Below are 22,504 nucleotides of genomic sequence, written 5' to 3' on the forward strand. Positions count from 1 at the left end.
TGCAAGGAAAGAAAATTATATAGTGTGCCACCATCCATCTAAGATGGTGTTGGGAGGCAGAAACAAATATGTACCTATGTACATTCATACACACACACTTGCTTATATATTTTAAATGGAATGTGGGAGAGAGAGGAATAGAAATGAGGGGGCAAGGATCAAAGCTAGACTGTTTGATTCTGCCTTGTTCTGCAGACTTGGCTCTGGGACCATGTACATGTTTTCCATACTTATTAACAACAACAAAATCAAAAAGGTTTTTAATCCCTAAAATTCAAAAGTGAACAACACAAACCTAAATATTTATTGAATTGCTGGTGTAACCAAGCAAAAAGGAATTATTTCAAATAATTTAAAATATAATTTCACTGTACATTCCTAGCAGAAACTATCCTAAAAATAAAAATGGGAGAAAATGTTTTTTAATTCTTAAAGCATTTTCAGTACTCATATTGTTAGTATAATACTGATAAATATGTAATGATATCTATAATGTTATGGACCAAGATTTTCAGCAAATATGAAATCAAATAAATTCAGCAGAATCCTCTATTTCTAAATTTAGCTTTTAAAAATCAGTATGAAACTCATGAACTATTATCTTTTAAAAACCACAACTTACTTCATAGCTCTGTCCACTGAAAAAGACTCAGAGCAACAACTGACCTCTGGTGTCCAGCCTGTGGTCTCTAAATACAACTTTCCATTAAAAGGAACCGCAGCTCACTGAAGAAAGGGCTGATTCCAGAGCCACAGCTGGAAATACACAAGCTGAGCATGGATATCTTGTCACACCAGAAAGCAAGAAGCCATCCCAGGCATGATGTCAAGGACCCAGGAGGCAACCTAAAGGTGCCCTCGCTAGCCAAAGAAGGGACAATTTGATCATCCATGAAAACAACTTGACCATTAAAGAATAATCAAATACGTAAAATTCATGTGTTCATAATGATGTTTTTAAAAATAAAGAAAAAATCATTGGCCATCTTTGGCAATATTAAGGGCCCTCCAAGAGTTATAAACAAAGGAAAAGAATCATTCATTTAACCTATTTTCACTCTATGGTTACCTTCAGGTAACCAAGTAACTCATAAAGAGAAACTCCTCTAAGGAAGTACACTAAAACTAATAAATGAAGGGGGAATTATGAAATTAGAATAGCAACATCTTGCAAACCCCAATTAAATAACAGATCTATGCAAATTGTAAGTGTCCACTAATATCACAAAGAAAAAACAAGCCATTACATGCTGTTGGAAACTACTGCCTATGAAACATTCTTGAAAAAAAAAAACATTAAACCTCTAAAACTAACAGCTGGGTAGGAGGATGAACATGTTAAATGACACCACTGGGATGCATTCAACAAAGATCACAGTATGGGCAGTTCCACAAGACAAACGACAAGATTTATTCAGCAGATACATCTCAAGAACAAAGAAAATAAGAAGGGGAAGCTACAGATTAAAAGACAGTTTTAAAAACACACATCAACTGAATGTAATGTATGGATAGACCATGTTCAGATCCTGATTCAAACAAATCAACTGAAAAAAAACAGTATGAGACAACTTTGGGGTGATAGCAGTTCTATGGTCAATTCTAAGAAAACAACCCTTATCTTTCAATGAAAGTACTGAAATATTTAGATAAAACTATATGATACATGGAATTTGCTGGAAATATGCAGTGGGAGACGGAATATAAGGAAACAAAAGAGGCTGTGAGTGGATGCCAGCTGGGGGATGGACAAACAGTAGTTCATCATAGTATTCCTCTATTTTTGTATACATTTGAAATTTTCCATAATTAGGTTTTGAACATTTGATGAATGACTGTATATCTCTATGCTTTAAGGTATTGATAAAATGTTCATAGTACGCAAAACTTTTCCCTGCTACAGGTCTTTCAGCATAAGTGGCAATACTTATACTCTTTTACCTGTCTCTCCTCTGGGGCACATACCCCTTATTTCTCTGAATTATAAACTAAAAACACAGAGCCTGCTACATAGGAGGTGCTCGATAAATATTAGGTGAATAAATTCTGTTTGCTATACATCTCCTCTACTATGGTAAACCCTCTGATAACTCTAATTTGTTGATTCAATTTGTGGTAAAGGATGAGTAAACAGAACCAAGTACAAACAAATAAGGTAAAAAAATCTCAAACCCTACCCTTAACCTTTTAAATCTATATTCCACAAAAGATGCTCATTCTTTTATTATAGTAAAAAAATATGTAACAAAATTTATCAAATTAGCCATTTTTAGATGTACAGTTCAGTAGTGTTAAATATATTCACATTGCTGGGCAAAGATCTCCAGAGCATTTTCAATTTGCAAAACTGAAACTCTATACCCATTATAAAAAATACAACAAATTCACCAAACTTATTATAGTAGTCATTTCATAATGTATGTAGGTCAATCATCTTGCTATACACCTTAAACTTATACAGCGCCGTATGTCAATTATATCTCAATAAAACTGGAAGAAAAAAATAAGTCAATAGCAAAAAAAAGGATGCCTATTCTTAATACTTTCTACCCATTGTCTATTTTAACCTGTATGTGTTTCTAGCTACCACAACAGCTTTTAACATATAATTCTTTTCACAATAAACCTAATGGATCACTAGCGTAATAACAGATTGAAAAAAAATAGTCCTTAAAGGAAATGGGAGAGGTGAGAAGTACAACTATGAACAGAAGATCCATATAAACCCCTGTGCAGAGGACAGGGCTGGAGTGTGGCTTCACGGTCACTCTGAATGGGAGGAAGGCCCAGAGGAGGCAGGACCACAGCTAAAGGAAGTCAAACGAGGCAGCACCAACTATGGAGGTAGTAATCCTTTTGTGGCTGCATTCAATAGAGGCTTACCACTCCTCTGGCTGCCCCATAATAATGATGGCGAGACAGCTGGGAAGTACACAGTGCCAATCTAACAGGTGCCTTAGATCAGGTAGTTAGGAAAGCACTGTGCCAAGCCTCATTCAACAGACTTTTAGTTAAATATGCCCATTCAGGCCTACAAAATAATAATAATATAATAATAATAATGACAGCTATAAATCTAGCAACAATAACTTACCATAGTATAAGTGTTTAACAAATAAGAAAAAGTATCACTGATACTTTTCTACCTGTTCCTATAGTTTTAACTAACTTTGGTGTTTCTATTTTAGAAAGACGAACCCTGAGTAAATCACTACTTTTGAAAATCACTCACATACAACATTATTCTTCCTAAGCATGACTCCCAGCTGAGCTTGCACTGGGACCACTCCAGGAAAGATAAGAGAGATTCTGCACATGACTGAGATTATGGGCAGGGTCAGTCCTGCTAAAGGCCAGTTTACAAAAAAGTCTGGGAACTTTCGAGAAGGTGGGGGGGCAGGCGGTGTGGCATGATCCATTCTAAAGCAAGAGTCTGAGATTAACCCAAAGAAAGCCACAGAGCATGAGAACAGAATGTGGCCCGGAGAACATGGTGTCTGTCATTATGCACTACACTGCATAAAACAAGGGAGCTGTAAATAGAGTTAAAGACACTTCTCAAAAAGACTCTGTAGAACCATGCAAGTTCAAGGAATTAGCAGTACAGGAAGTGGCAGCTGTTAGTCACAAAACTGAGAGTGGCATGGGTGATAATGACACTGTAGAACTCCTCCAAAAGGCTGAGTAATTGACAACATTGAATAGCTCCTGAAGGACTAAGGGGTGAAGGTAAAGTTAGAATCAGGAGGATAACAGATAAATCAATCAAGAAATGATCAGAACCCCTTTCCGCTCACAAGGCCAGGTGAATAAAATGTACCTGAAATGAGTACTTAAGTACTGATACTCTGAAAAGCGGATAATGTTATCCAGGACAAAAGTGTACCCTACTTCCTGGCAGAATTCATATTCAAATGGACTCATGAGGAAAATATCTTCAATTGAGGTCCTTTGGACTCTCATAGAATAAATCTGAAAAAAAGAAAAAAAAAAGCTCACAATCAAAATTAACCAAATACACGAGCAAATATATCTCTAAGAATGACAATCAGAAATAACCAACAGAAACAATATTTGAAGAGATAAGAGCTGAGAATTTTCAAAAATAGATGAAAAATTTGGATCAAGATTCAAGAAACACAATATACACCAACTAGTATAAACAAAGAGAACTAAATACCTAGACACATAGGAGTAAACTGCAAAATAAAACCAAAGAAAAGATTTTAAAACAGCCAGAGAGGACTTCCTTGGTGGCACAGTGGGTAAGAATCTGCCTGCCAATGCAGGGACTATGGGTTCAATCCCTGCCGCAAGAAGACACCACATGCCGCGGAGCAACTAAGTCTGTGCACCACAACTATTGAGCCCTGGTGCCGCAACTACTGAAGCCCACACGCCTAGAGCCCATGCTCTACAACAAGAGAGGCCACCGCAACAAGAAGCCCATGCACCACAACGAAGAGTAGCCCCCGCTCACTGCAACTAGAGAAAGTCCGTGTGCAGCAACGAAGACCCAACACAGCCAAGAAAATAAACAAACAAACAAACAAATAAATAAACAGCCAGAAAGGAAAGGACAGATTACAATTAGATTTGACCAGAGAATTCTCACCAGTAACAACAAAAGCCAGAAGACAGAAGAATATTATCTTCAAAACACAGAGAAAATGTAGCTGTCATCTAGTACTGTATGTCCAGCAAAACTATACTTCAAGAATGAAGATGAAATAAAGAATAAAAAATAACAGAGAATTTATTACCAGCATACTTTCAATAAAGACACTCTGAAAAACTGTATCACAGAAAAGAAAAAAAAGAAAAAAGTAAAAAAAAAAAAAAATCTCAGAAAGGAGATCCAAGATGACAGAAAGAATGATATACAAGTATTGGTAAACATGCAAGTAAATAAAGGTAAACAAACAATTCTCATGCTAAAAATAATAATAGTTTACTATTTGTGGGTTTACACCAGAAGAAAATAGAAATCTGAAAAACCAAAACATTTAAGTGAGGGAGGAGAGGTCACTAGAGTTAAAATATTTTTAAGTATTTTTATTTCTTGGGGGGCAATTAAGATATTGATAACTTTCAGTTTTGTTATCTCAAAGTCTACAGTAGTATCTCAAGAATAAACATGAAAAAACTCCCAAATGAATACAGAGGGAAAGCATTATAAGAAAAAAATAACTGCAAAGACCTTATTTTTTTTAAAGAGAACGAACAAGAAAAGAGAAAAAAGGGGCACAGAAAAGTACAAACAGAAAGTACAAAGTAAAATGACATGTATCACTGCAAATACATCAATAACCATAATATACATAAATTAAAATTGCCAATTAACAGATTATAAGATTATTTTATAAAATATAAACAGTCCCAGTTATATACTGCTTACATAAGACACAATGAATAATAACACAAAAAGCTGAACAAAAAAGGATTAAAAATGTTAAATATTAATCAAAAGAATATAGCAATAGCTCTAAGTATAATAATAATAATAATAAATAGGACTATTTCAGCTGTTACCCACTGTAAGTCAGAGAAAGTTGAGAAAACATGGTCTTAATGAATGGAAATCTCAACTGAGAAATGAAAATTATGAAATAAAACCAAACGGAAACCCTAGAACTGAAAAGAAAGAAAACTCAATGGATGATCTTAATCACAGACTAGATGATGAAAATGGGAACTAGAAACAGACCAATATAAATTATCCAAGCTGAAAAAATGGAGGAGAGAAAAAAACCTGGAGAAAAGTGAACACACTCTCACAGACCTGTGAGATAATATCAAGCAGTATAACATATATATAATTGGATGGGGAAGAGAGTGAAATTGGAGCAGAAAAAGTATTTGAAGGTACAATAGCCAGAAATCTCCCAAATTTGATGAAAAACACTAACTTATAAATCCAAGAAACTCAGTGAACCCCACGTAGGATCAATATAAACAGAACTGCACCTGAGCATCATAAACTGCTGAAAACCAAAAATAAAGAGAAAAATCTTGAAAGCACCTAGAAAGAAATAATAACAGTGACAACAATAACAGTAACAACAGTATGAATGACCACTTTCTATCAGAAAAAAGAAGCCAAAAACAATAAAATGACATCTATAATACTGAAAGAATTCCATATGCAGCAAAAATATCCTCCAAAAATTAAGCAAAATGAAGATGTCCAGATAAACAAAAACTAAGGAAATTCCTTCCCAGCAACTGACACCTGATAAAAACTAGAATCTACAAAAGAAATGATGGGTACCAGAGACGGAAAATATATGGGTAAACAAAGAACTCTCTTTCATTTTCTGTAACATTGGGGCTTACAATGTAGGTTTATGTAAAATATATGAAAACAATAGCACAATGAACATGATATGAATGGAATTATATTGTTGCAAGGTGCTTCTTTTTTACAAGAATTGGTAAAATATTAACTCTAAGTGTAGGACAGACTGGAAGTTTAGGATGCATGCTGCAATTGCAAATGCAACCACTAAAAAAAGTTAAGTGGAACATTAAAAAAGTCAATAGAGTAAGGGAGTAAAAGAGTAAAAGGAAAAAAAAAAGATCTAAACCCAACTACGGTCAATACTCATTGTGTACAGTTATGTTCTATAAAGTTGCCACAAACATGGAATTAGTGAATACAGAACCACTGCTCCTAGGGGAAATACAGGATTAGGTTCCTGGGAGCCTCTGGTCATAACACTGTAGTCAACCATCAATACCTAACCTTGTTTTATGTTTGTTTCTATTTAAAGATACCTTATTTAGCAAATATATTTTGTCCATCCATTAACAATGAATTCATGACTAACAGCACTTTAACTCCTGCCTGCCTAAAGGAAGCTTATCTAATAACATGTCTGTTTTCTCTGTAAGGCACATTACAGCCTTCTTTACTTAGGAACACTACACAGCACCTCAGCACTACGCTTAGGGGTAATTTTAAACAGTGAAATCATCAACAAAAAAACACAAAAATGTGAAAAACATGGCACTGAATAGATCACAGAAAGGACACATGTTTACAGTATGAGAAATGAAACAAGAAGGCGGAGTATGACTTGTTCAGCCTCAGCTGGAAGCCTGCATACTAGATGACTCAAAAATTTCACTTCTCTGTGCATGTCTGTGAATAACCCTAAGAGCACTGTGAGTACTGACTTTGGGATCAGAATTAACCAATAATGAGAATCAACTGTGTACTGGTAAGTATTCAATATATTACATATAAAGGGACTAAATATTCCAATTTAAAGGCAGAGATTGTCAGAATGGGGAGACAAACAGAAAACAAAAAAACCAAGACCCAATCAGACCCTACAAGAGATACACTTTGAATATAAAGACACAGGTCTAAAGTAAAGAGAATGCAAAAAGAGAAACACAACTTTCCACAACTGACACAAGCTGAAATTTTAAAAATCTGAATAGCCATATATCTATTAAACAAATTGAAATGGTTAATCTACCCTTCTGCAAAAAGAAGACTCAAAGCTCAGATGGTTTCACTGGTGAATTCTATTAGACAATAAAGAAGAGAACAATTCCCAACTCATTTTAGATGCTATGCATAAACCTATTAGCGAAATCTTAAAAAAAAAAATTACAAAAAAACTACAAATCATGAACATAGTTCATGAACCCAGATGAAAACATCCTTGGCAAACTAAAGGAAAAATCAGTAACTTTAAAAAAAGTAATATATCATGATCAAGTGGGATTTATCCCAGGAATATAAAGTTGGATTAACATCTGAAAGTTATGTTCAGTGTCATGTAACATAACAGATGCAACAAAAGCAGCTGACAAAAATTAACATCCAATTCGAGTTAAAAAAACAAAACAAAAAAAAAACAAACCCTCAGCACACTAGAAACATAGAAATTTCCTCAATCATATAAACCAACAGCAAATAACACACTTAATAGTGAAATCCTGAGGCCTTTCCCACCTGACTGGCAACAAAGCAAGAATGCCCATTCTTACAACTTCTATTCAACAACAGACAGAAGGTCCTAGCCATTGTAATGTGGCAAGGAAAGCAAATATAAGGCCTAAAAATTTGGAAAGAAAGGTATAAAACTGTTTCTTATCACAGAGTACATAACTACTAACAAAGAAATTTCTAGGAAATCTACCCAGACTAATTTAGCCAAATTAATCTAAGTCAATTTAGCAAAAGCTGCAGGATGCAAGGTCATTCTACATAATCCAAAAGTATTTCTACATACTAGCAACAAAATAAAAATGAAATTTTAAAAATTTATCTTAATGTCAAAGAGCAGATTAATTATGCACAATCTGAGACAGACATGCTTGTCTCATATACTGAAAACAACAAAACACTGCTGAGAGAAATTAAATATCCAAGTGCATGGAGACATACATCTTGTCTGTAATTTGGGAAATTCACTACTAAAAGATGTTGATTCTGCCCAAATCAAAATTCCATTCATATTCCTACCAGATGTTTTTGTAGAAATTAGCTATTTGATTCTAAAACATACAGGAAAATGAGAAGGATCTAAGACAGCCTAAACAATTTAAAAAAATAAGTTGAAGGACTTATACTTCAAGACTTATTATAAAGCCACAGTAATCATCAAAGTATAGTTCTGGCCTAAGAACAGACAAATAGATCAGAATAGAGTGTCCAGGAATAGACTCATACTTACATGGTCAACTGATTTTCAAAAGAAGCACGAAAGCAATTCAATAGGAAGTGGAAATCCTTTTCAACAGATAGTGCTGGAGCAACTGGATGTCCACATAAGAAAAAAGATAAACGTTAACCCCTATCTGATATCATAAACAAAAAATAATTTGAGACAGATCACAGATCTTTTTTAAAATTTTTGATGCATTTATTTTGAAAAATAAAAGTCTTCTAATTTCAAAATTTAAAACAAGTTTCATGCTCTGAATTTTATTTTTGTTGTTTTTCCAAGCCAGTTTCAAAGTATCAAATTTTCATGACACAATAAACTTCAAAAGTTTTAGTTCAGTACACACAGAAATGTTTTTCCTTCCATTCTTACTGAGATACAATTGACATACAGCACTGTGCAAGTGTAAGGTGTACAGCATAATGATTTGACTTATACACATCATGAAATGATTACCACAGTAAGTTTAGTGAGCATCCATCATCTCACACAGAAACAACATTAAAGAAATAGAAAAATATATTTTTTCCCCTGTGATGAGAACTCTTAGGACTTACTCCCTTAACAACTTTCGTATATAACGTATAGCAGCATTAACTGTATTTATCATGTTGTACATTACATCGCTAGTATTTATTTATTTTATATATCAGTGTTTGTACTTTTCAACCACCTTCATCCAAATTTCCCCCACCCCAACTCCAATAACAGCAAATCTCATCTCTTTTTCTTTGAGTTTGTTTGCTTGTTTTTGAAGTATAATTGACCTACAACCCTCTGCTGGTTCCTGGTACACAACATAGTGATTCAATATTTCTATACATTTCAAAATGATCACCATGATAAGTCTAGTTGTCATCTGTCACCATACAAAGATATTATATAATTATTGATTATATTCCCCACACTATATATTTCATACCTGTGAGTCATTTATTTTGTAACTGAAAGTTTGTACCTCTTACCTAAAAGCCAACACTATGAAACTCCTAGAAATAAACATAGGAGAATATCTTTACACCCTGTGTGCAAACAAGATGCAAAAGCATATGACAATATTCAACATAAGGAGGGACACCAGAATGATTCCCCTGGTGTTGGAGTATCAATACAAAATCACACTTTTTAATATATATAAGTAAAAAATGCAGATATATGTGTGCATGTGCATGTGTCTACACACACACACACATATCCTAGCTCTGTCCACAGAAAGGGAGTAGAAGTAATGACACTCTAATTGCACCCACCATACACCCAGATCTTGTTCCCCACTAACAGGAACAAGGTTCCCTGGAGAAAAGCTGATTTGAGGGCTCAGGCACACAAAATGAGCCCAGAACACTTTGTTGCACCAGAAAGCAAAAAGATGTCCAAAGAATTATGGAGACATATAAAAAGGAGACAGGAGCCAGCTTGAAAGGATTCACACTAAGTCTGGGACAATTATCAAATAATTAGAGCAATGAATTATAGGACACTAGATAAGAACAGATCTATGGATAATTCAAATAAACAAATAAATGGGGGTGTAACACTTCTTTACCACAGAACACCAATTAATAAACAGAGAAGGAAGTATGGAGATGGAAAATCATCACTGGATGCTAAAAGGGGTGGGTGAATGTTCAATGAGAAACAGGATATTTATACAGTGTTAATACTTATTAACTTCAAAGGGAAAATTTGTATCTTGGCAGTAGAAAAATCTGGCAAATAGCAACTTAACCAAGTGTCCAACATTATCACCAATATTGGAACAAACATCAGGTGGCTCCAAACTGTCTTGCACTGAGCACAATAAAAATCACTTCTGTGTTATTCTGTCTATAATGTATAACCTGAATCTAACCATGAGGAAAGTTCAGACAAACATGAATTGAGGGACATTCTAGGGGGAAAAAAAAAAAAACTGGTCCATACTCTTCAAAAATGTCAATGTCAAGAAAGACAAAGACAGGTAGAAGAACTATTCCAAACTAAGAGACTAAAGAAACATGAGAACCGAATTCAGTGTGATTCTGGATTGGACACTGGACAGAGAAAACACAAGAGCAATAAAGGACATTATAGGGACAACTGTTGAAAATGTAATATGAACTACGAATTAGATAACAGTACTGTGTTAAGTATTAAATTTTACTATGTCATATAAGAGAATGCCCCAGGTCTTAGCAAATACACAACTTTAACTTGAATCATAAAAAAATGCATTTATATATATACGCATACAGAGTGAGTGATAAAGCTAATGGGGTAAATTTATAACAACTGGTGAGCCTTAGTAAAGGATATGTGGTAATTTCTCATACTCTTACACTTTTTCTCTAAATCTGAAATCATATCAAAATTAAAAGTCACACATAAAGCAAAAGATAGAATCATAAAATTGGAAAAGTGTCCTGAGAAACACAACAGAAAAGATCACCTCCTTCAATACATAAATAAATTGTATAAAGAAATCAGAAAAAAGCAGTAACACCTCAAAAGATTAATGGGAAAAAAACACATACAGCCAATTCGCAAAAGAAACTAATGTACTTTTAAAGGAAAAAGAAAAACAATAACAACAAAAAATCAACTTCACTAATAATTTAAACAGGCAAAGGAAGAAAACAATGAGATGTCGTCTACCTGTTAAGTCAGTTATTTTCTTTTTTAAAACACCCAACGTTGGCAAGAATGCCCTAAAATGGTCACTCAACACCCTGCTAGTGGGAACGTTAATTAGAAACTTTTAGCAATGCAGTTCAGCAATATAAGCCAAGAGCCTTAAAAATATCCACACCACGTCACCCAGTGACACTATCCTAAAGAAACCACCTGAACTGTGGATTCAGATGTATGCCCAAAGCTACTCATCAAACAGCATTTACAGTAGCAAAGTTCTTTAAAACAAGCTATATGTTAAGCAATAGGAAAATGGTTAAATAAATTGGGATATAACCATATGTGTGGGGGGAGGTATAACTAAAAATGGAAAATGTCATGCAATAAATGTTAACAGAATAAAACGTAAAAATGGCATTCAGGATGACCTTGATTAGGTAAAAAAACAGTCAGTAACACTCAGAAAAAATTACTACTAATAAAAATTGATCGTTTGAAAATGACTGTGAACACCTGTTCCAGTCTCGAGTTTACCTACAAAATCTCTCCTTGCCCACCCCTCACTACCTGCCCCATCCCAAGACAGAGCCACCATTCCTTTCATGGTGGTATCATCTGCAATTACCTGTCTTGCTCCCCCAGCACTGAGCATTTCTTGAGGGCATGGCACCATTCCCATCTGTACTCATTAAACATTAGTTGTTTCATATTTACGAACTCTCCCACCTCATTCCATACATGTAAAAAAATTACTGACTCTATCTAGCTACTAAAGTCACCTCAAAAATGAAATCGAAATTGAACATGGAAGTTCACCAAGATGCAGTTTCTCTTTTCTTTGCTTCTTTCAAATAAAAACATTAAGGAGAAAAGAGCTTTCTTTCAAAACCCCAAACTCCCAAGGCAGGCTTCAGACAACATGAAGATATCACATACCTGATGAGTGCTGTGTGCTAGGACCACCAGTATCATTGTCAGCTCAGTTTCGTGTCAAAGAACATTTGTTTTTAGGTCTAATCATTAGCTGTCACCAAAAACCACACCCATCTGCATGCTGCAGCGCTCAGCCACTACCCAGGGCCACACCTGACTCCAGCTCCACCCTATTCCCCTGCTGATTCCACCTTCCACTTGGCAACTTTCCACCTAATTAGCTGAGCAGAGCACAGTTAGGAGGAAGAGGCTGTGAGCAAGGCTGGCAACGTGGAGAAACCAGATGGGAGTAGGATGACCACAACCGTGGCACAGGGCTGGCTGAGAGGCATTCACAAGTCAGTGGTTTTCAACTGGAGTGATTTTGCCACCCAGAAGACTTTCAGCAATGTCTTGGAGATATTTTTGGTTGCCGTAACTGTCGGGATGCTACTGGCATCTAGTGTGAAGAGGCCAAGAAAGCTGCTAAACATCCTAAAATGCACCAGACAGCCCCCACAACAAATTATCTATACCCAAATGTCAACAGTGCTAAGGTTGAGAAACCTACCATAAATTGACATATCCATAAATACAGTAGAGTCTAATCCCGACTCAGCAGGAACAGGATACAGAGTGGGTACAGGAGATCTGAGGTATTTTAGGAAATGTAAACACACACACACACACACACACACACACACACACCCTCCTCAAACAGATGCTAAGGCAGGGTGAGAGAGATGTTCCTTTGGACCAAAATTCTACTGCAAGAGCTGGGAACAAGAACATTATAATTTAATAAAAGTAACAAGAATACCTTTTCTCCCCCAAGAGCTTGCTCCGCCACATATCATATATTTCTTCAGAGACTGCCTCACAGCAGAAACTGTAAGAAGATAATACTATCAAAATTGCCCAGACTGGTAAACGTCTCCAGAGAAGTTGGCAACGCACCTACATAGTTGATGACAAATTTAGCTGCATATCTCAAGGACCTAAGAACCCAAACTCACAGTTCCCAACTTAGCTTAAAAAAAAAAGTGGCAAGCCTTCAAAGATCATTCAAAAAGAAGAAAATAACAGTGCTTCTTTTCCCACATGAATCATCAAAACTACATAAGTCTTAAGAGAAGCAACATTTTCAACACTGAGAACAAAAAAGTAGTTAGTCTGTACTTCAACCAAAAAAAACTACAGATAAAAAGGAATTGAATATTATATGAATTATCATTATTATAATTCAGTTAAAGTTAGTGACCTCTGTGCCACATTACAGTATGTTTTTTTTCTTGATTATTTTAGCAACTTTATCAGGTCATGATTTCCACCCATGGGAGGCCAGAAAGTTAGAGAAGTCATCCAGCACCATCCCTGGCTGAGACTTAAATAACTGTGACCTGACTCTGATACATCATTTGCCAGTCTGACCTTGACTTTTGTCCTTTCAGTGTTAGGAAGCATCCGGGAATAACTGTTAGAAGTGGGCCCACTGGGCTGAGACAAGAGCGCCCCCCCACACACACTTCCATCCAAAGGCATTAGTTTTGCCTTTGATTAGAACTGTATGAAACAAACTTAGTTATTCTCCATATATCAGCACTTGAAAGTTTCTGTAAAATTATCTTGCCTTCCCCCCCAATTCTTTTTTCTTCTCCAGATTGTAAAATGTGCTCTCCCAGAAACTGTGTTACAACTAGCTCAATTATGATTCAGTGAGACAAAAAAACCAGAATGGAAGAAACAGAAGGAATCTTAGAGATCAACCAGTTTAAATTCAACCCTGCTTTTATAAATGAGTAAAATAAGGTAGAAAGGGATGAAGCAAAAGTCAAGCAGCTATTCAGGAAAGCTGGGTGCGGAACTCAGGTCTCCTAACTCTTAAGTCTAACATATAGTTCCACAGAACTATATTAGATGCTGTTACTAACAGAATTGACATTTTTTGAAGTTTTATGATAAAACAGAAAAATATTTGCAGTTTTAACAAGTTAAAAACAACTCACATCAACACAATCCCTTTAAGAAGTAGTGTAATTGTGCCCATCCACACTTTATGGATGAAGAAACCCTGGCCCAAGGTCATCAGTGAGCACTGAAGCTGGCTCCAGAAGCCATATCCTTAACCACTATGCAACCTGGGTAAGCACTAGAACATTCCTAACACTATCCCAACTGAATTAACAAACTTAAGACTTACAGTGGTTCCTTAAAATTGTAATGCTTTGATATAATCTAATATAAAAGACATTCTTCCTAACATTTAATTTTTAACAAATCAAGATAAATTTAAAGATTTATAGTATGTAGCCACCTAGTATAAAATAAAAGCCCGTTTTAGCTTAAAAATTTGGTTAGAGTATTAAAGTATCATCTTCTACATCAACTACCCTAAAGAAATTCAGCAAGAAGCAACTAACCTTTCTGGGAGTAACACAGAAGGAATTCATTTATGGCAGAGAGCTTTTTGAGAAACCTTAGCCAAGCAAAGCTTCATGCTCTCAATTATTTCCCAAAGGTTCTTCCACATAAGATTGTGTGCCATGAGCAATACAAGCACTAAGCAAATAAGACATTCAATCTGCCTAATTCATACAAACGTAATAAAATGTTAAGTAATAAAGGTGTGGACTGAATACTTAGGTTTAGTTCCTCTTCCACCAAGACTCTATTAAAATGATAATAAGAGGATTTTTTAAAAAGAAGAAGCTTACACTTCTGGGAAGTTAGAGTAAATGTACTTTTCCTTATTTTTCCACTAAGGACAAGTAAAAACTCTGCACATTGTATATAAAACAAATACATGATTCTGAAGGCAGAGAGAAGAAGGTAGACCAGCTAGGGACCTCAGGATTCAAGGAATGACATAGTGTTCAGTTTCCTGGGTTTTCTTTTTGCTTCATATAATCCAAACGTGAAGCTGAAGAACTGGTAAATCCAGAAACACCAAAAAGTATAAACAAACAAACAAAAAGCCCCAAGAAAAGCCTGCTCTTTATAATAACCAAAGGAGTAGGAAAGGATCAGCCTAGACACACACACACACACACACACACACTCAAAGTAGACAACAATCACCCTACACCAGCCAAATACCACAGGAAAAAAACCTGTGGCCAACCCTTACCCATGCCAGCAAAGACCAAGGGTAGACCAGACATCTTCTCTCACCAAGATGTAACAAAGCATCCCAACATCCCCATCAGGACAATATCAGAGGAGGCTGATTAAGTAGCTGGGACTTTCCCCACCACTGCTGTGTCTTGGTTAAAAAAAATCAAAAAAAAAAAAAAAAGTCTCAGCAAAGAAATAAAGATATAAAGAAGAGCCAAAAGGAAATTTCAGAACTGAAAAATACAATTACCAAAACACAAAAGCCAAGAGATGGGCTCAGTGGAATGGTGCAGACAGAAAAAAAGCAGTGAACCAGAAAGACCAATAGGAACTACCCAATCTGAATGACAAAGAGAAAAATAAACTGAAAAAAATGCACAGAGCCTCGGGGACCCTTGGGTCTATAACTAAAGATTTAACATTCATGTCATTGGAGAGAGCTGAGCTGAAAAAGTACTTGAAATAATGGCTGAAAATTCCCAAGTTTGGCAAAAGATATATTTACAGACTCAAGATTCTGCACAAACCTCAAAACAGGATAAACTCAAAGAAATTCTCAGCAAGATATGTAACAGTCAAACTTCTGAACACTAAAGGGGAAAAAATATATCTTAAAAGCAATGAGAGAAAAATAACACCTTACTTATAGGGGAAAAATCATTTAAATGGCAGCAAATATTTCATCAGAAACAAAGGCGGCCAGAAGGAAAGACACAGCACCTTTCAAGGACTGAAAGAAAAGAACTGTCAACTAAGAACCCTATATCCAATAAAAATAACCTTCAAAAAGGAAGGGGAAATCAAGACATTTCAGATAAAAGTAAACTAAGAGACTGTGTCACCAGCAGATTTACCCCCAAAGGATGAAACAGCAACAAGAAGTTCTCTAAAGAGAAAAAAGAATCCTTAAAGTATTAGCAAATAGAATTCAGCAAATATAAAAAGAATTATAAGCCATAACTAAGTGAGGCTTATTCCAAGGATATCAGATTTTTTTCAATTTTTGAAAATTAATCAGGGGAAGGATAAATTGGGAGATTGGGACTGACATATACACACTACAATATGTAAAATAAATGACTAATAAAGACCTACTGTATATCACAGGGAGCTCTACTCAATACTCTTTAATGACCGATACGGGAAAAGAATCTAAAAAAAGAGTAGATATATGTATATATTTAACTGATTCACTTTGCTGTACAGCAGAAAGTAGCACAACACTGTAAATCAACTATACTCCCAATAAAATTTTTTTAAAAAAGAAATTTAATCAATGTAATCTATGCTGTTAAAAGACTAATGAATAAAATCATATGATGATACCAATGAACAAAGAAAAAGCATATGACAGAATTCAACACCGATTCATGATTAAAAAAAAAAAACCTCTCAGAAAAACAGAAATAAAAAAGAACATCCTTAACTTGAAAAAGAGCATCTACCAAAAAAAAAAAAAAAACCTACACCTAATATTATACTTAATGATGAGAAAACAACTGCTCTGCCCCTAAGATTGGGGAAAAGGCAATTATCGTTTAACATTGTGCTGCAAGTTCTAGGCAATGTAGTAGGCAAGAAAAGAAACAAAAGGCATGAAGAAAAGAAAGAAGGAAACAAGGAAGGAAGGGAGGGAGGGAGGGAGGAAGGAAGGAGAAAGAGAGACAAAGAAAGAAAGAAAGAAAGAAAGAAAGAAAGAAAGAAAGAAAGAAGGAAGGAAGGAAGGAAGGAAGGAAGGAAGGAAGGAAGGAAGGAAGGAAGGAAGGAAGGAAGGAGGAAGGAAGGAAGGAAGGAAGGAAGGAAGGAAGAAAAAGAAAGAAAGAAAGAAAGAAAGAAAGAAAGAAAGAAAGAAAGAAAGAAAGAAAGAAAGGAAGGAAGGAAGAAAGGAAGGAAGAAAGGAAGAAAGAAAGGAAGAAAGAAAGGAAGAAAGGAAGAAAGAAAGAAAAAAGAAAGAAAAAGAAAAAGAAAGGAAAAGAGAAAGAAAGAGAGAGAGAGAGAAAGTCTATAAATAAAACAACTGGTCCCTTGGCCACCTCCCGAACAGAGAAATCTCTACCAGAAGTGGTGTGCTATCATAACAAAAACCTGAACAAGCTGCATTTTCCTTAGTCACCACTCTGCAGGCGATGGGGAACTTCATATCATAGAATGAAAAGATGATGACCCACTTTATGCAGTTGAAAAAAATAGTTACAAAACCTGTTGATGGCTGTAACTCAGAAAGCAAATCACACACATATGATGACTTTAAAACTATACCAGGGAAAAAATGAAAAATGAAATTTTATAGTGTATGCTGGTTACTACTGGCTGTTTCTAGCAAAAATCAAAGATATGTTTGGTTATTGGTACTCTGAATTGACTGGAAGCAAATGGATAAGGAGTCTGCCAAGTTTCTGTAGGACATGTATTGGCAGAAAAACCACAAGCCCAGATTTAGAATGTCTGATAATTTAAGACTTAAAAACAATTTCTGGGAGTTCAACCTTCTACAAACAGGCCAATTTCATGATACCCAAGAGAATATGCTTCCAGTATCAATTTTGGATGTAGGGTGTGGGCAAACAAAATAATGGAAAAAGAGGAACATTAAGGTTGGACCCTGGGGCCACGGAGAAAAAAGGATGTGAGTGTTTCTTCCAGGAAACAAAATCAGAGTCTAATCAAGAAACATCCTTCCCTTCCAGGGAAGAGAGCCCTCCTGTATAATATCTGTCTATAGACTGAAGAACTGCTACAGAAGAGTAACTACTGTGTGTCTATGATTCACCTTCCAAGTAGAACTGTCTAGTAGTCCTGCTGTGCCTTTAGGACAATGCTTTGGGGAGGAGGGTAGCAAATAATGTTTTCTTAACTCAACTGAAGAAGAAAGGCTCGTCTGGACCTGATGAGATAGCCAGGGACCATTCAGAGGTCCTGTACAGGCACACCTCATTTCACTGCTCTTCATTTTACTGAGACTTCACAGACACTGCATCTTTTACAAATTGAAGATCTGTGGCAACCCTGCATTAAGCAAGTCTATTGGTGCCATTTTTCCAACAGCATTTGCTCACTCTGTGTCTCTGTGTCACACTTTGGTAATTCTTACAACATTTCAAACTTTTTCACTATGCTTATATTTTTATGGTGATCTGCAATCAGTGTGATCTTTGATGTTACTATTTTAATTCTTTTAGATGCCATGAACCATGCCTATGTGAGATGGCAAACTTAATCGATAAAAAGTTGTGTGTTCTGACTGCTCTCCCAAGCAGCCATTCCCGCCTCTCTCCCTTCCTCAACCCTCCGTATTCTCTGAGACATACGATACTGAAATCACACGAATTAATAATCCCCAAGAGAAAGGATGGTTCAAACTAAAGGAAGAGTCCTCGCACTTTAAATCAAAAGCTAGAAATGATTAAGCTTAAGGAGGAAGGCATGTTGAATGCCAAGACTGGCTGAAATCTAGGCCTCTTACAGCAAAGAGTTAGCCAAGTTGTGAATGCAAAGGAAAAGTTCTTGAAGAAAATTAAATGTTACTCCAGTGAACATATGAATGATAAGAGTGAAACACCCTTACTGCTGACATGGAGAAAGTTTTAGCAGACTGGACAGAAGATCAAATCAGCCACAACATTTCCTTAAGCCAAAGCCTAATCTAGAGGAAGGCCCTCACTCTCTTCAATTCAATGAAGGCTGAGAAAGGTCAGGAAGCTGCAGAAGAAAAATCTGAATCTAGCAGAGGCTGGTTCATGAGGTTTATGGAAAGAAGCCATCTCCATAATATCAAAGTACAAGGTGAAGCAGCAAGTGCTGATATAGAAGCTTTAGCAAGGTATCCAGAAGACCTAGGTAAAATGATTAATGAGGTTGCTATGCTAAACAACAGATTTTCAATGAAGACAAAACACCATTATATTGGAAGAAGATGCCATCCAGCACTTTCATAGCTAGGGAAAGTCAATGCTTGGTTTCACAACTTCAAAGGACAGGCTCATTCTCTTATTAGGGACTAAGCTGAGGCCAATGCTCATTTATGAAAATCCTAGGGTCCCTAAGAATTATGCTAAGTCTACTCTGCCTGCACTCTATAAATGGAACAACAAAGCCCGGGTGACAGCACATCTCTTCACAACATGTTACTAAATATTTTAAGCCCACTGTTGAGACCCAATGCCCAGAAAAAAAGATTCCTTTCAAAATATTACTGCTCACTGACAATGCACTTGGTTACCCAAGAGCACTGAGGGAGATAAACAGTGAGATTATTGTATTGTTGTTTTCATGACCATTAACACCTCCATTCTGCAGCTCATGGATCAAGGAGTAATTCTGACTTTCAAGTCTTATTATTTAAGAAATACATGTCAGAAGGCTATAGCTGCCATAGATAGTGATTCCTCTCATACATCTGGGCAAAAGTGAAAACCTTCTGGAAAGGATCTCATCATTCTAGATATCACTAAGAACATTCATGATTAATGGGAAGAGGTCCAAATAACAAAATTAAGGGGAGTTTGGAAGTTGATTCCAACCCTCATGGATGACTTTGAGAGGTTCAAGACTTCCGTGAAAGAAGTAACTGCAGACGTGGTGGAAACAGCAAGAGAAGTTGAATTAGAAGTAGAGCCTGAAGATGTGATTGAATTGCAGCAACCTCATGATAAAACTTTAATGGAGGGCTTCCTAGGTGGCGCAGTGGTTAAGAATCCGCCTGCCAATGTAGAGGTCACTGGTTCGATCCCAGCTCCAGGAAGATCCCACATGCCGCGGAGCAACTAAGCCCGTGTGCCAAAAAAAAAAAAAAAAAACTTTAATGGATGATGTTGCGATAGAAAACATTGAAAATATGCTTACTTCAGAGAACCAAACCATGGAACTACAGTATTTTGGCTTGGCATACTTATACCGAAAAGTCATAGAGGAACAGTTAGAACCAGCACTTGAGAAGATAAGCATCATGGCGGAGAGACTGGCCAATCAGTTCGCGATTTACAAACCTGTCACGGATCTTTTCCTTCAGCTTGTGGATTCAGGCAAGGTGGATGATGCCAGAGCTCTCCTACAGAGATGTGGTGCAATTGCTGAACAAATCCCAATTGTCTTGGTGTTCTGTATTAGGAATTCTCGGAGATCGGGAAAGGCACCAACTATGAAGTCTTTGTTAGAATTGATTCCTGAATTAATTGAAAAGGAAGAAGCATACACTTCCATCATGAAAAGCTATGTCTTGGACAGTGATGTCGCATCTGCTAAAGCACTATATGAAAATTTGGCTGCGAAGGATGTAAAATTGAATGATCTGTTTCTAAAGCATTATGCAGTTTTGCTGAAGAAGGCTGGAGAGTTTGTCCCTTTCACTGAACCCCCTGAAAGCTTTGAATTTTATGCAAAGCAGCTAAAGGATTCCAAGGAAGACCCTTTGTGAAGCAAGGCAGCACTACTTTGTTTTGTGTGTATTTGTGATTCTGTGTCTAAAATGTTATTTTTTAAACATATTTGAGAGGACAAAATAAACAAATGAAAGTTAAAAAAAAAAACTTTAATGGATGAGTTGCTTTTAAGGATGAGTAAAGAAAGTGGTTTCTTTTTTTTGGGGAGGGGTACACCAGGTTCAATCATCTGTTTTTATACACATATCCCCGTATTCCCTCCCTTCCTTGAAGGAAAGTGGTTTCTTGAGATGGAATCTACTCCCAATGAAGATGCTGCTGAAGGCTGTTGAAAGGACAATAAAGGATTTAGAATGTTACATACACTTAGTTGATAAAGCAGTGGAAAGGTTTGAGAGGACTAACTCCAGTTTTGAAAGAAATTCTACTGTGGATGAAATTTATCAAACTGCATTGCATGCTACAGAGAAATGGATCATGGAAGGAAGTGTCAAGCAATGCGGCAAACTTCACTGTTGTCTTATTTTAAGAAACTGCCACAGCCACCCCAACCTTCAGAGACCCCCACCCAGGTCAGTTAGCAGCCATCAACACTGAGGCGAGACCCTCCACCAGGAAAAAGGTTAGGACTCACTGAGGGCTCAGATGATGGTGAGCACATTTTCACAATAGAGTATTTTTTTTTTTTTGGTATTTATTTTTTTTTTGGGGGGGGGTACACCAAGTTCAATCACCTGTTTTTATACACATATCCCCGTATTCCCTCCCTTCCTTGACTTCCCCCACCTCGAGTCCCCCCCACCCTCCCCGCCCCAGTCCTCTAAGGCATCTTCCATCCTCGAGTTGGACTCCCTTTGTTATACAACAACTTCCCACTGACTATCTATTTTACAGTTGGTAGTATATATATGTCTGTGCTACACTCTCACTTCGTCTCAGCTTCCCCTTCACCCCCTGCCCCCTCCCAAACCTCGAGTTCTCCAGTCCATTCTCTGTATCTGCGTCCTTGTTCTTGTCACTGAGTTCATCAGTACCATTTTTAGATTCCGTATATGTGAGTTAGCATACAATATTTGTCTTTCTCACAATAGAGTATTTTTAAAGTAAGGTATGTACGTTGGTTTTTTAGACATAGCACTATTGCACACTTAACAGAGTATGGTATAGCGTAAACATCACCTTTACGTGTACTGAAAAACCAAAAAAAAATTGTGACTTGCTTTATCTCAATATTCGCTTTACTGTGTTGGTCTAGAACTGAACCCACAACATCTCCAAGGTATGCCTGTACTTTGAACTGAAGGCAATGACTGGTTGGACAGGGGGTTCACGTGCCCTACATGTGGGAAGGAGAATTAAACAATTTGGGGACCAGAATGGCCAACTGAAGCAGAGTCAATCCTACTTATCCACTACACTGTTCCCTGTTCCTGGGCAAATTAGAACACTATATTTTCCAGCCTCCCTTGCAATTATGTTAGAGGTAATGTGACTGATTCCTAACCAATATAATATGGGGAGAATAACGTTAGCCACTTACAGGCCTGGCCTTTCAAAACATTCACTGAGATCCTCCAGCTCTCTTCCACTGCCATCCTGGAAGCCAGATGGCATAGCTACAGATGGAGGAGTTGCATCCAACTTGTGTTGGGCTTTGCACGACAAAAATATTTTGTTGTTGCTATTGCTGCTGTCCAACACAGTCCAGTGCTTTCAACACAGCACAACACCGTCCAGTGCTTTCAAAATTTTTGGTGCAGATAAAACATCTTATTCTGGGGCAGGTCTGGGATGTGGCCTGAGAGT

General features: G+C 36.6%; 1 protein-coding gene across 2 annotated transcripts in view; it reads right to left on the bottom strand.

Annotated features, from left to right (window-relative positions):
- MARCHF8 (membrane associated ring-CH-type finger 8) overlaps positions 1–22,504 on the bottom strand; it is a 116,970-nt gene that overhangs the window by 83,671 nt on the left and 10,795 nt on the right. For both annotated transcript variants that reach the window (XM_057735092.1, XM_057735093.1), the window contains exon 2: positions 8,694–8,775. The gene's annotated coding sequence lies outside the window, so the exon portion shown is untranslated. The remainder of the gene's footprint in view (positions 1–8,693; positions 8,776–22,504) is intronic.

This window comes from Hippopotamus amphibius, chromosome 5 (genome assembly GCF_030028045.1).
Source record: "Hippopotamus amphibius kiboko isolate mHipAmp2 chromosome 5, mHipAmp2.hap2, whole genome shotgun sequence".
Lineage (NCBI taxonomy): Eukaryota > Metazoa > Chordata > Mammalia > Artiodactyla > Hippopotamidae > Hippopotamus > Hippopotamus amphibius.